This window comes from Gorilla gorilla, chromosome 1 (genome assembly GCF_029281585.2).
Source record: "Gorilla gorilla gorilla isolate KB3781 chromosome 1, NHGRI_mGorGor1-v2.1_pri, whole genome shotgun sequence".
In the NCBI taxonomy this organism is placed as follows: domain Eukaryota; kingdom Metazoa; phylum Chordata; class Mammalia; order Primates; family Hominidae; genus Gorilla; species Gorilla gorilla.
Window position 1 is genome coordinate 135,219,362 of NC_073224.2, and position 15,448 is coordinate 135,234,809.

A 15,448-nucleotide genomic window follows, 5' to 3' on the forward strand; every position below is an offset into this window, starting at 1 on the left:
CTTTTAAATGATGAAGAATTAAAATATGAACTAGACTATCACCTTACACATTAAAACATATTGCATGGTAAGACATTATTTTTGTTAATTTGATTGTTATTAAAAGGTTGACATGAAAAAGCAAGATGTTGATTGCTCAAGCAGGTTCTTTGGGAGACAGCAGAAGGGAAGTCATGGACTCAAGTTTAGTAGTTCACCTAGTAATAACCAGGTTGATCTGTTATCCAGAAGGGTATTTGGGACTATTAAGATTAATTTATTTAGCTGTATTGCTTTCCATAGATTCAACATGAAGGACATCTACTTTATTATTTAGTGACTTTAGCAACAAGTTAGTAATTCAATGGATTCAGTGAATATGAGATTGAAGGAAAAAAATTGGCTCATCCTATGAACCTTTCCACCTATGTATTGTAGATCTTATTATATTATTTCTATTATATGAGAAAATAAGTGAGCAGGACACCTATATCACTGGTAGAGAATATTTATTTTCCCTGGACAGGTTTGGGTGCCTGTTCTTAAATTATTTTATTAAACTTTTACAATGTCTTTTATCTGTCAATAGAATCAAATTTTTGTATCATTTGACACTTCCACTGAACAACCATTTCACAATTCACTGCATCATTTTTTCCTTTATAATATTTTAACTTAATAGCACTCTCTCTTGGAAGACATAATAACCATCTTACTCAGTTTTAAGTAGTGCTGTCTACTCTTTTCTGGGATCTAAGTTCCTCTATGTGATGGCAGCAGGAAACAGACAAGTTCCTAGGCGGGAAGGGGCAGATCCCCAGTGATGCCTGACCTTCAAGCCAGGGATAGGCTGAAGCCTGAAATCTAGGTTGCCAATTCCAGGTGTAGCCCATGACCCAAAATAATAACTTTCTTGATGCCTTTCAGCCAGCGGGATGGTGCTTTTTACAGGCCCAACCGTGAACCAATCAGCACATACTTCTTCCCACCCATGTGCCAGTCAGCATGCACTTTCTCCATACTGAGCCCATAAAAAAACCTAGACTCAACCGAACTCAGACACACATGGAGACTACCTAACTGAGGGTAGGAACTACCTACCTTGGATTTCCTCTCCACTTACAGCTGTTCTGCTGCTCAATAAAACTGTTCTCTGCCTTGCTCACCTGCCCGTTGTTCATGTAACTTCATTCTTCCTGGATGTGGGACAAGAACTTGGGACACACCAAATGGCAGGTGAGAAAAGGGCTATAACACTTTCCTGGCTGGCATGCCAAGCTGGCGGCAGTGAAAAGAGATGTAACATATTCCTGGCTGGCTTGCCGAGCTGCAGATGGTGACAGCTCCTGTTTGTCGGACCGCAGGAGTAAAGACTGGTGACCCTTCAGGCAGCCCACACCTTGGGATCCCCTGAGCTAGAGCTGTAACACTTTAGCCCTCCTTCCCTCCACCAGCATCAGGCAGCTGTCCCACATTATGGGAAGCAGCTGCATGGCCGGACCAGCCCAGGAACCGCGGGCCAGAGCAAGGGAAAGAGCTGAAAGGGCTGTTAACATGCCCCTGTCTGCCGAGCTGCAGGTGGCAGGAAGGAGAGAGCTGTAACATGCCTCCCTCAATCCCTTGGATCTCTGCGGTTGCTAGCATCTCTGAATTTTCAGGCTCCACTGCATTCCCCTCATCCAGGTGCCAGTGTCCGCAGTGGAAGACACTTGTGGCACGCCTGACCCAGTCACAGCCTCAGATAGAGCCAGTGCCTGTGCCAGAGCCTGGAGATGCCCGCTGTGGCTCAGCAGCTGCTGCACCTGGCTGTGTGCAGTGACCAGACACTGCGCTCACTCATTCACACAATCCTTGCTGCTCACCTGGCTCACCTGGTAGTGTGAGCCGAGTGCAGCCTGCCAGGCCGAGTGGGTAGAAAAAGCCCAGTAGGTGAGACTGAAATTCAAGCAGAGGCACCACCACCCACAGAGGTTTCCAGATGGTGAAGCCACACCCAAAGGATACTGTGACATATGCATTAACCTTAACAGTAGTACGCTTTTAAAAATATGTTGATAGTAAAGAGATTAGCCATTCCTGAAATTACACCAGTATATGGATATTTATTTTGTTTACCCACTAATGCTTTGAGACTAGATAAATGGTATTCAATTTTAGGATAAGTTAAAAAAAAATCCAAATTAAGAATAAAAGCCAGTTAGAGGGAGAGTAAAATCCAAGTATTTTAATCCCATTTTTTAAAAGTGATTATTAGTTAGCTTTTTATGTAGAAATATAAAAGAGTTATTATTATTTGCCATTCTTGACTCACTAGAGACTCATATATGACAGACATTAATGGGCCCTTCTCGCTTAAATTTTTTTTTGTTAATGACTAATTACTTGCTGTTTAAGTTTATTTTAGATAATGGAAATGATGTTAGACAAAACACAAATTCGAATGATTTTCTTATTCAAGTTCAAAACGGGTCGGAAAGCAGCAGAGACCACTGGCAAGATCAACAATGCATTTGGCCCAAGAACTGCTGTCAAACATACAATGTAGTGATGGTTCAAGAAGTTTTTCAGACCGGGCGTGGTGGCTCACGCCTGTAATCCTAGCACTTTGGGAGGCCGAGGTGGGTGGATCACGAGGTCAGGAGATCGAGACCATCCCGGCTAACATGGTGAAACCCCGTCTCTACTAAAAATACAAAAAATTAGCCGGGTGTGGTGGCGGACGCCTGTAGTCCCAGCTACTCGGGAGGCTGAGGCAGGAGAATGGCATGAACCAGGGAGGCGGAGCATGCAATGAGCGTGATCGTGCCACTGCACTCCAGCCTGGGTGACAGAGCGAGACTCTGCCTCAAAAAAAAAAAAAAAAAAAAAGTTTTTCAAAGGAGACCAGAGCCTTGAAGATGAGGAGCATGGTGGCTGGATATTGGAAGTTGACAATGACCAATTGAGAGCAATTATCAAAGCTGATTCTATTACAACTATAGGAGGAGTTGCTGAAGAACTCAGTGTTGACCATTCTATGGTCATTCAATATTTGAAGCAAATTGGATAGGTGAAAAAGTTTGATAAGTGGGTGCCTCATGAGCCGAGTGAAAACCAAAAGAATTGTCATTCTGAAGTGTCATCTTCCCTTATTCTATTCAACAAAAATCAACCATTTCTCAATCACATTGTGATGTACGATGAAAAGTGGATTTTATATGGCAACTGCTGATGAAAAGCTCAGTGGTTGGACTGAGAAGAAGCTTCAAAGCACTTCCCAAAGCCAAACTTGCACCAAAAAAAAAAGGTGATATGACTATTTGGTGGTCTGCTGCCAGTCTGATTCTCTACAGCTTTCTGAATCCTGATGAAACCATTACATCTGACAAGTATGCTCAGCAAATTGATGAGATGTAATGAATACTCAATGCCTGCAGCCAGCATTGGTCATCAGAAGGGGCCAATTCTTCACAACAATGCCCGAACACACATTGCACAACGAATGCTTCAACAGTTGAAATAATTAGCTATGAAGTTTTGCCTTATCTGCCATACTCACCTAACCTCTTGCAAACCTACTACCACTTCTTCAAGCGTCTCAACAACTTTTTTCAGGTAAAATGCTTCCACTTTCAGCAGGATGCAGAAAATGCTTTCCATGAATTTGTCAAATTCTGAAGCACAAATTTTTATGCTACAGGAATAAACATTTCTCATTGGCAAAAACGGGTTGATCGTAATGGTTTCTACTTTGATTAATAAAGATGTGTTTGAGCCTAGTTATAACGATTTCAATTTCATGTCTAAAACCGCAATTACTTTTGCACCAACCTAATATAAGCTCCATCTGACAAACTCTGGGCCAAGATAAGAATAAAATAATATGTATTAATGATCTATTCTGTGGTATTTAAAGTCCTGAAACTCCCCTGGTGGCCTGGCACCATTCTTTATAGAAAATGTACAGACAGATGAGTTGAACTTGATTTAACTGGTTACCAAGGGTGGTTTTGGCTGTATGACTAATAAGGTATTAAAAAGAAACAAGCACTCTCAGTAAGCTTTGCCTCAGTTCCCCTGACTCCAAGATACACCTTCAAGGTTTCTGATCATGAGATGTAGCATTTTTCAAGAGAATGAGATATGTTGAAAATTTTTGCCTGAATGTCTGGGAACTCCATGATGTTTGTCTGTGTTTTCCTTCTCCTGTTTTATTATACACATTGTCGTTATTAACATTTCACTTGAGTATACACTGTGTAGTCATATGAGTCCTTTCAATAATCCAAAATACACATATAATAATTGCTACAATGCTATAGAAGTGATCCTTAGAATGTTTTTATTACATAAGTGAATCAATGAACTAATGAGTAAATAAAAGAAGTGTCAACTTAAATAAAAGAAGTGCACAAATGAGCTTGATTCAGTGATTTCATGGGGAAATTTGTTATTATTAGCATTTGGGTGATTAAAAATCTTTCTACTTGTTTCAACAATCTCTCATCTACATGAAAGATTATGTACAGGTTGAGTATCCATTATCTAAAATGCTTAGGACCAGAAATGTTTCAGATTCCAGGTTTTTTCAGATTTGGGAATATTTGCATATATGGGGTATCTTGTGGATGGAACCCAAATCTAAACACAAAACTCACTCGTGTTTCATATACAAGTAATACACATAGCCTAAGGGTAATTTTATACAATATTTTAAATAATTTTGTGTATGGAACAAAGTTTTGACTGTGTTTTGACTGTGACCTGCCACATAAGGTCAGGTGTGAGATTTTCCACTGGTGGTTTCGTGTCAGCACTCAACAACTGGAGCATTTCAGATTTTTTATTTCATATTAGAGATGTTCAACCTGTAAAAGTGATTTTTGTATTGATTTCCTAAGTTTTATTTATATGTTCAGGAGGATGCTGCAGTATTTTTTTTAATTTAGTACAAACCATGTAAAAATGTTTTAAGGCACATAAAAAGTAATATGAGCCATCTGTCTTTGCTGCTGTTTATGTAGGTTAGTTCTAGATGAAACCAGAACCCTGATTATTAAATGTTACATAACCTCATGCTCAAAATCTTTGTTGACCCAGTTATCGGGCTAACATATATTCTGTCGAACACAGGTAACTGTCCTTAATTGAGCTCATTAAATGATTTCCATGCCTCTCCTCTACCATTCATTCTTAGTCTTTAACCTGTCACATGCCAATCCATAAATTATATACTATTTTAGGAAAATGAAAGGCATGTTTTGGAGCTTAAAAATAAGGGCCCATCAAATTCTGTTCTGAAGCAAAGTAACCCTGCTTCTAAGTTTCCCCAACACTGATTGGCTCCTTGAAATTTTTAAATATCTCAGTGTGTTGACCTGCACAAGCTCATATAAAGGGCACCTCTTCTGTTGAACATGATCACTGATGTCTCTACTTGCTCTACTTGGCTTCCCTGTATATGTACCCTGAATTCTTGGACTCTCACAGATTATGTAGTCTTTCTCCTTTGCAGAAAGGTTTAAATCTCCTTTTTTAAAGAGGAGGAAATTTAAAAATATCTTCTTAAGACCCACATTGCTGTCGGAATGAACGGATTCAATCAGCTCCTACCATTAATGTGAATTTTTATTTTCAATATTATCTCTTACAAGGTGACTACAGATACATTCCTAAATAATTTTATGAACAAAGTTTATTTATTCACAGTTTAGGAAAGTGTGATCTGAGTGAGTTCTTTCTAGTTTCTGATTTGTAAGTAAAATATCTCTTTCTAAACTGGATACAAAATGGTGCAAATATAGAGGTTAAGGTGGGGATTTGAACCAAAACAAGGAAGAAAGACCTGACAAGTAACCCTCAGAGAAATATCCAGTAAAAAACAAATAGCCAGACAGAATTCAGTAAATAGGTGTGAACCTAAAATCAGGATTTAAGCAAGAGACTAAATATTATTGGTGGAATAGAAGTTTTCTTTTCCTCTTTTTGATGACTGTTGATGTACTTTGTCCTGATACAGTCAGAAACTTGCTTTTCCATAAAAAGAAATGAAACTGTTGAAACTCTATTACAGAGCAGCTTATGCATGCTAGAAAATGAAGTGCATAGTATTAAAGCTTTAAACTATAGAAAAATAATACAGACCCTTCCGTATGCAAAGCTTTGCCTCAAAATCTACATAATTAACAAAATCTGGCCTTAGCTTTGGCTATTGCCTGGTATAATGCTGCAACAAATTCAAGATAACAGGGTCCCATTTATCTTTTCTCCAAAGCTGGGGAAATCTGCCTGTGTAATTTCATCCTAGCATGAGTATCTGAGACATATGACTGAGAATTGACTTTATTATTCTAAATATAGCTTGATATTTAAAATAGAACCAAGTGGAGATTAAAGCTAGGATTTACTTTATTTTAAAAACGCTTAGTGAAAATATGTAATCAGGACAACTATAGACCTACAAAACTGACTGATATCCTGATTCCAATAATACCTGATTACAAGATACCAATAAATTTCTCAAATATACAGAATGAGTACAAATCTAATTTTATCATAACATCAAATGTTGAATGTATCGCTGCATTGCTAAAAGAACCATAAAAATAATTAGGTCTCTAATTTACCAAATATCAATTTCTCTTAGATCTCAATTATATTTAGGGGTCCTTAAATTATCTACATGTGTGCGTCAAATGTCAATGATATATTATCATGTTTTCAATAATACCTTGGTAGAATAAATTGGTAGATTGACTATTTAAACTTGGAGTTTTCTTCTATTTTGCAATTATATGTAAACACTTGATAAATACATTTTAGTGGTTTTCAGATAGAAATATGCCACATACAAAGGGTATGTACAAAGGACATCAGTACAAAGAGCATCAAACCTTTGGGGAGTGTTGGCATCTGACTTCAAGGACAGGAGTTGGCAAACAGTATGCAAATGTATTTCAGAAAGCAGGAGTAGCCTTCACAAAGACACAAGAGAAAAATCTGATAATTAAGAAAACTGAGATATTTGGCATATAGTAAATACTTACTAAATGTTTGTATTATATTAAAATTATTGTTAATACAGCTGGAGAGAAGCATATAAGAGTCAGAGAGGTGAGAGCTCTGAGAGTTTTTTGAAGAGTGCAAATAATAAAATTTAAGAACTTTATACATTTTTGCATACATTCTGTGGAATAATTAAAGAGAAATATATGGGTAGTTAATTGATTAGATGCACATTGTGGATGATTGGAGAAGAATAGATAAAAATAGGGTAAAACAGATTATTGAAGTTTCATTGTAGTAATCTAAGGGAGATACAGTAAGTCCTAACAGCAATAGAGATGATGGGAAGAAGAGTATCATTACTTTTGGAGATAAATGAAGGGAATGGGACTTTTTGTGAGGAATGAAAGAAGGAGAGTAAAGCAAGGAATTTTAAATGACTTCATCATTCATGCTTGTAAAAGTAGGGGAATAATTCTGTAACCAGAGTGTCCAATTTGAGAAATATATCATGGTTAGGGAAGAAGATGCTACATTACATCTTGAGCATATTTGAGGTACCTGATGACTTTTAAGTGAAGACATCCATTAAACATGTAGAGATAGATATAAATTTGGGGAGTCTTAAGCTTGTAGATAGAAGGTGAAATCGTGAGAATGATCCCAGCACCTAGAGAGAGGAGGAAGAGAGAGAAGTAGGAAGATTGACATCAGAACTCTCCTAAATATCAATATTTCATTATTTACTTGTAGTCAGAGAGGACACAGAGACAGAAGTAGGAAGATTGAGAAATGAAATCTCCTAAATACCATTGTTTCAGAATTTTCTTATAGTCAGAGGAAGCTGACAACACACACACACACACACACACACACACACACACACACACACACGAGAGAGAGAGGACATGAGAGAAAAAAAGAGGATGGAGAACTTTAAATGCGGTAGAAGAGAACATTCTGAGGAAGATGAGGTGAGTAGTTTCAAATACCGCAAAAACAAAGTATATCGGAAAGATTCACTGGACTTAGTAAAGAAAGGCTATGTCATAGAGAATGTTAGTTTCCTTGGAAGAGTGAGTCTGAAAACCAGGTGCCAGTGATTCGAGGACTAAATCATGGGCAAGCAAATTGTGAGAGAAGGTGTAACCTAGTCTATGGAAAACATTAGCAAAAACTCTTGGTTGTATCTATTTTTAATTACTAATGGTTACACTCTCCAAGGTTAGTATCATTGAAGTCTTGAGGCATGAACAAAGCAATAAGGCTATCACATTTCCAGGTTGAGGTGTCATTTATGAACTAAAATTAATGAGGTTAGTAACAGCATCCAACCTTGGCAGATGGTGTACAAGGAATCACGATTAACCAAAAGAGCAAATATAGAAGTCATATATTTTTGGTGAAAGGTAATGAGTTTGGTTTTTGACATGTCTGCCACATATTCTAGTGTACATGACTGGTTGGAAGGTAATTACAGAGTCTTAGTTTTGGAAGACTGTTTAGTGATGGGTATTTGTGAATTTCTAACATAAAACCATGTTTATTTTATTGGTTTGAAGTCTGTGCCTTTGCCTAGGGGAAAAGAAATGAGACTGAAGACGGTCATTGGTTTACCCAAGAGGTTATTAAAGTCTATTAGGGGCTGGAGAAAAAGAAGCAGATTTAAGTAAAAACAGGGGTAGTGACTTGAAATCATACAATAAAAGGTGGCATGATTTCCTAACTCTCACCAAGGCTGTCTCATGTGCTAGCAGAGGCTCTCTCTCAGAATGTTCATGGTAATTATTACTGTGGAAGTGGATGAGAGAATATACATTAAAATAAAGAGACAGCAGGTATGGAAAGCAAGAATAAAGTAGATGAAGACCAGAATCCTGGAAAACAAATATATAATTGTTACATAGAGAAAAGAGAAACAGGCAAGAAAACTAAGACATACTCAGAGAGATAGGAAGAAAACCAGAGCAAAATAACATCTAGTAGGTCAAAGGTAATCTGGGTCCATGACTCTGATGGGTTTGACACCCTTTTGGAAGAGCATTTTCTGTGTAATTTAACACAAGGTAATCTTCTTTGGCTACTTTTCAAATTGGATCTTCTCTGGCCCAGATAGCTCTTTGCTGCCCCCTTCTGACTTTTTCTTGCTACAACGCCTGCAAATTAGAATTAACTGTGAATTTAGATCAACGTTATAAATTGAGAGCCTGACAGCACGTTACTACTAGAGGGCCTGATTTCTATACGCGACCCTTCTAAAATACGAAATTTAGTTGATGCATCCCTGGCACCTATGGTTATGCTAAGCCCATCTTTTACTAGTTCTACCCATTTTAATTACTAGTAGTTATCCTCAATGAGGATATCCTCATTGAGGCTAACCTCAATGAAGTCTTGACTGACATAAGCAAAGCAATGAGGTTATTAGATTTCCAGTGAAATTTGTGGTCTAATTCTATAGATCTGATGTCTGTGCACTTGAAAAGAGCTCTGAATATCTTAGTGTCCACTTACCTAAATCTACTCTAAAACTAACTCCTTGTTTTTATAAGAATGAGATTCTGCCTTGGGTTCCTATTCAGCAATTTAAAACCTGAATGATCTGATGTTAGGCACTCTGTTGTGCACTTCTAAATGGTTGGGCGAATCAAAACTACATTGCAATTACTTTTTTAATCATCAGTCTTTAATGATAGCCCTTGTTATACATGATCTCAATTCTAGCCATTCTTGTCCACAGCTGTATTCCTGATGCACTAGAAAATTTTAGAAAATACTAGGCTTTAATGGTATTTAAGTGAATTAATGGGTAAATGAATTTGGTTAAATACATACAGTAAAACCTAGACCCTATGTCTGATGTGTTTTCACTGTTGATATTAGATCTGTTCTGAAATAATTGTATACATTATGGTGTTTCACACAGACTTCAAGTGTCATCCAATATCAGAATGTCCTCTCTCTAAACTGAAATCTAAGCTAAATACATCGAATTTTTAATGCCCTTTTACACAAAGTTTGGACTTCAGCATATCTCCAAAGAGCCAGCACTCAGCTGGGTCAGTAGCTTCTCCATATCCAGTCAATTTCCAAATCCTCTCCTTCTACCATTGATCACAGTGGTATGGTCCTGGCATTCCTAGCAGCTGAACACATGAAAATTTTTCTTATCAAGTTTGCTCTCCTTGCAATGTAACAAAATTTATCAGTATACACATTTATCAGGATGTGTATTTTTTTTTTAACTATTTGTGTCTCTTCCTATTGCTAACTTTGCTCTTTCTGGACCTTCTATTATGGTTCTGTCCATCCCTACCTCCCAGTAAACGTGAAGTGTCAAATGTCTACATTCTCTGAATACTTATTTTCTGGGTGTGTGCATTCTGACTTTTACATATGAATTAAAAATCTTAATTCCTTTCTTAATCTTCTACAGATTGTGAAGAAACAAGCTGCTCTAAGTCTCAAGACTTTGTGAAGTCAGCGGAACTCTTGTAGATAATGTGGACTCCAACAAAGACAAAACAAAAAATAAATAGACTTGAAACATCGAATCAATAAATCAAGATGTATTTCTGAAATATCCCAGGGAAGGAAAATACATGACTAATTCTATTTTTTCTCTTTGTAGTATAATTCTAATACCATTACTAATACTGCCAGTATTACTAGCTAGCATGTGTGGAGCTTGTAGTATGCAATGGACTGTCTATATATAAACACAATTTATATATTATTTAATGTCTTTCTCATAAAAATTCTATTCTGATATGAAATAGAGAAAGAGCAAGAATCTTGCTGAAAATCAATGACCTGGGAAGTGGTGAGCTGGGATTTTCATCCATAAGTGAATAATATTTAAAGTTCTATAGAGCAGTTTTCTGAGGTTTGACAGAGATAGATAGGGTCAGGAAAGGAGCATGCATGGGGCTTCAAGGATTATGTTTTACTTTGTAGCGTGGCTGGTGGGTAAGTGAGCTCTCATATTTTTAGTCTTCACATTCTAGGCATACACTACAAATAGTTTCTGTATTATTTGTAGATACTCTGTATTCAGTTTGTAATAAGACTATTTAAAAAGGAAAAATTAATATTCCTCTAAGCAACAAGATATGCTCTACTTGGCAGTTTTAATTGACATCATGTGAATTTGTAAAGAAAACATAAGTGTGCTCTTTTAATGATAGGTTTGCCAACCCCAAATTTCAGCTTACACCACAGGAAACATTGTAAAATATGAGACGGTATTTTAAGTGCATATTCACAGTTGTGATGGCCTAAAATTCACTTTTGTAAAAACGATATATTAAGCAAATGTCACACATAGTTACGTGAGATTTTTTTTTATCATGTGCTGGGGAAAATCAGATTAAAATAATGCAGATTACTATATCAAGATAATCATTCATGATATAGAGAACTTATACTAAATTACCCAATGAAAATATAAGAATTAACTGTTAAGTGAAGATATAAATTTAGAACTTATTTAGCTCAACAAAACTGCACAATTACAGCAAGTGCAATAGTTAAAATTAGAGTACATACCATTAAAATCATTTTCTAGTAACAAGTGAACTTGAATGTCATTTCATGTTAACTGAATATTAATATTTCTTCATCTGTAATGTGCCAGTTTATATGTTTTGCCAATTTTTTTCTATTACATAGTTCCTGATTTTTTAAAATAGGTGTTTGATATGGTTTGGCTGTGTCCCCACCCAAATTTCATCTTGAATTGTAGTTACCTTAATTCCCATGTGTTGTGGGAGAGACCTGGTAGGAGGTAACTGAATCATGGGGGGCAGGTCTTTCCCATACTGTTCTTGTGGTAGTGAATAAGTCTCATGAGATCTGATGGTTTTATGCAAATTTCCCCTTTTGCTTGGCTTTCATTCTCTTTGCCTGCTGCCATGTAAAATGTGCCTTTGTTCTTCCCTCACCTTCTGCCATGATTGTGAGGCCTCCCCAGCCAGGTGGAACTGTGAGTCCTTTAAACCTCTTTTTCTTTATAAATTACCCAGTCTCGGGTATACCTTTATCAGAAGCATGAAAACAGACTAATACAGTGTTTTATGTATCTCGAACACTGTTATCCAAAAATCTTCCTCATCATCATTCTGAGATTTACAGCATCTTTCTGAGGCTCTGGCTCATCTGTTTTCTAGATCTCATGTCTTCTCTTTCTTGGGTTACACTCTCATCTGGGAAGTTCATACTCCCTTGAGGCTTCCTGGAGGGAGGAGTTTGATAGAAAAATATTTGAGAATATACATGCATGAAAATGCCTTAATTCTCATATTCTTTTAAGTTTGACATCAGAATGAAAATGTCTACATTGGAAATCCAAATTCCATTTTCTCTGCAACCTGAATCATCTAGGATATCAAATCTAAATTAACTATTATGTATCCCTTTGTCCAATTGAAATTGTTCAAGAAAAGGCATGTTACTCCAAACAGACATAATTAGAAAAAGAGAAAAGTGCATTAGGAATTTCTAGAAAGCATGTTTTTTCTTTTCCAATAATTGATGGATGCCAGCCTTCTCCATCCCTCTGAATAGTGTGCTGTGCAGAGTGAATTTCTCTGGCCATTTTCCCTTGAGGGACTTGAAACCATGGAAGGCAGAGCTGACAGGAAAGAAAGTACCAGCTCATCAGTGAGTCAGTGAATAAACACAACCCTGAAACCTATTTTGTGTCTGGACTATCTAATAATGCAAACCAATAAATGTCCCTTATTATTTAAGTTGATATCAATTGTGCTGTGTGTTAATTTACACACAGAGAATCCTAAGTAATGCATTGGGCATTACTATTTATTCTAGGAAGAAGCTGATATTTGATTGCCCAAATCTCTATCATCTACAAGGGTTATTTTTAAGATAATAATCTAATTAGAGTAATGGTTTCAAGTAGAATGGAATGGGTAAAAGAAAGAAATTAGTAACCGTGGTATCTAGGCAGTAGAACAAAGACCCAGACTTTGAGTCAAGTTGAGCATCCTAAATATTTAAACTATTTAAGACTCTCAGAATGCCATGGAAAAATGATTGTCTGAGTGGTAGAATATTTGTCATCACCAGATATTCTCGGCTAAAAGTGGGTTGGCCAATAATAAAAATGTAACATTTCTGGAGCAATTTGTTGTTCATAAATTTTAGAAGATATTTTTGCTGTGGGCATTATTATTTTTTTTTTTTTGAGACAGAGTCTCTCTCTGTCACCAGGCTGGAGTGTAGTGGCACAATCTTGGCTCACTGCAACCTCTGCCTCCTGGGTTCAAGAGATTCTCCTACCTCAGCCTCCTGAGTAGCTGGGATTACAGGTACCCACCACCAGGCCCAGCTAATTTTTGTATTTTTAGTAGAGACATGGTTTCACCATGTTGGCCAGGATGGTCTAGATATCCTGACCTAGTGATCTGTCGACCTCAGCCTCCCAAAGTGCTGGGACTACAGGCATGAGCCACCATGCCCGTCCGTGGCCACTCATTTTAAAGCTCTCTTGGACTTGTGGTGTGTTTTAAAAGAACTTGGCAAGTAATATAGCATCAATCAAACTATTAACATTAAGTAACATCCTGGAACAAGCCTAACTTAAGAGAAAGAGATGGAAAAATTTATTGCATAATTGACATATATTGACTTTTTAAAATTATCCTAATAACTATCTCCCTGGGAATTGCATACAACCAAAGGGTGAGAGGATGTTCCTGATAATATCTTATCTGTAGACTTATTTTGTTCTCATATTCTACAATTTTAACATCAACAATAGGTTTAGCATTTGGCATTCAAAAGCAAGTATATATATTTAGAGAGATAAATATATCTATATATGTGTGTATATATAGTATGTATAGATATACACATATATGCACATACACAGCTCATGTAAAATAATTTCTCTAAAGTATCTAGAGATAAATATATCTATATATATGTGTGTATATATATAGTATGTATAGCTATACACAGATACATATGCACACACACAGCTTATGTAAAATAAAGACAATAAATATCAAGTATATATATGCTTGTGTTTTTGTGATGGTTCTGTGAATGTATTACAAGTTCAAGTAGAATGGATAATAAATTTCTATGAGTAAAAGGAGTAAAGTTTGATGACATTGAAGATGATACTTTGAGATTTATTTTTAATTTATTAGTATTTAATTTTAACTGAGAATGTCTTCATTTATGCCATCTATAAACAAAAAAAAATTTACACCGTGTATAAACAACAACAAAAAATGTATGCCATGTATAAACAAAACCATTACAGCTCACTGCAGCCTCAAACTCCTGGGCTCAAGTGAACCGCCCAACCTCAGCTTCCCAAGTAGCTAAGACTATGGTCACGTGCCACTAGCTTGGCTAATTTAAAAAAAATTGTAGAGATGGTGGTCTCACTATGTTTCCCAGGCTGGTGTTGAACTCCTGACATCAAGCCATCTTCCTGCCTTAGTCCCCCAAAGTTCTGGGCTTACAAGTTTGTACCACTGTGCCTGGAGAAGTTTCCTATTGATGGTATTTTTATATTGCATATGTATACAATTATTATCCATCAGTGTTTACAGGTAGTCATATCATGTAATTCTCACAAAAGACTTGGTATGTGTTCTTATGTCACAATAGATTAAAATCTATGGGGACTTTCCCAAGCTGCACAAACATCAAGCATAATCCTGGGAACTTTTATCCAAGGCTTTAGGTTCAAGCTCATTGCCCTGTTAAATTTACCACACTCCAATGCTACAAAAGGAATTTTACACGTTACATATAGAATGAGAGATGTAGATCACCTTATGACCTGGATGATTGTACAACATGCTTCTCTAGATCCTCAGAATGACTTGGTGATGCAACCAAAATGAGATGAGACATGGCACTTGCAAAAGATTCCCATGCCCTCTTTGGCAAAGTGCTGAGCTGCTATCTAACTTCTAGTATATATGCTCCTCTTGGTATGACAGGAATAGAAACAAGTGCACATACACTGAAGGAAATTGAATTATTGAAAAATGTGACAAGCTCAAAGCAAAATTTTCAGGTTGAATCATGACATGCTAATCATTTACAAGAGTGTCTACAACAAAAGTTATAGTTTAATCATTAGTAAGCCATAGTAGAACCGAAATAGTATTTTAGTTTAGCAGGGTGAATGTTTAGGAAGTAAGCCTTTAAAATTTTGAAGTCAACATTTTAATATAATTTGAATAAGTGTTACAACCTAAATGAAATGATTAATTCTATTATATCTTGCTCTATAGCTGATTCTTTCTTAATGCTAAATATAAAATTTTTCAAATTGATTATTTTTGGAGGATTATGGTATTTATATATATAACATAAACATATGTTTCACATTCTTAGTGGTTTTTGTTTTTTGTGTTTTTTTTTTTTTTTAAGACAGAGTCTTGCTCTGTCGCCCAGGCTGGAGTGCAGTGGTGTCTCGGCTCACTGCAAGCTCCATCTC

General features: G+C 36.5%; 1 long non-coding RNA gene across 1 annotated transcript in view; it reads right to left on the reverse strand.

The window, feature by feature from the left end:
* Window positions 1-4,287: 4,287 nt before the first annotated feature.
* The window catches only part of LOC129529861 (uncharacterized), a 49,080-nt gene continuing 37,919 nt past the window's right edge, over window positions 4,288-15,448 (reverse strand). Inside the window, exons 2-4 of the long non-coding RNA XR_008675384.2 lie at window positions 12,000-12,196; window positions 7,525-7,633; window positions 4,288-6,932 (exon numbers count right to left, since the gene is read on the reverse strand). This is a non-coding gene — a long non-coding RNA (uncharacterized lncRNA). The remainder of the gene's footprint in view (window positions 6,933-7,524; window positions 7,634-11,999; window positions 12,197-15,448) is intronic.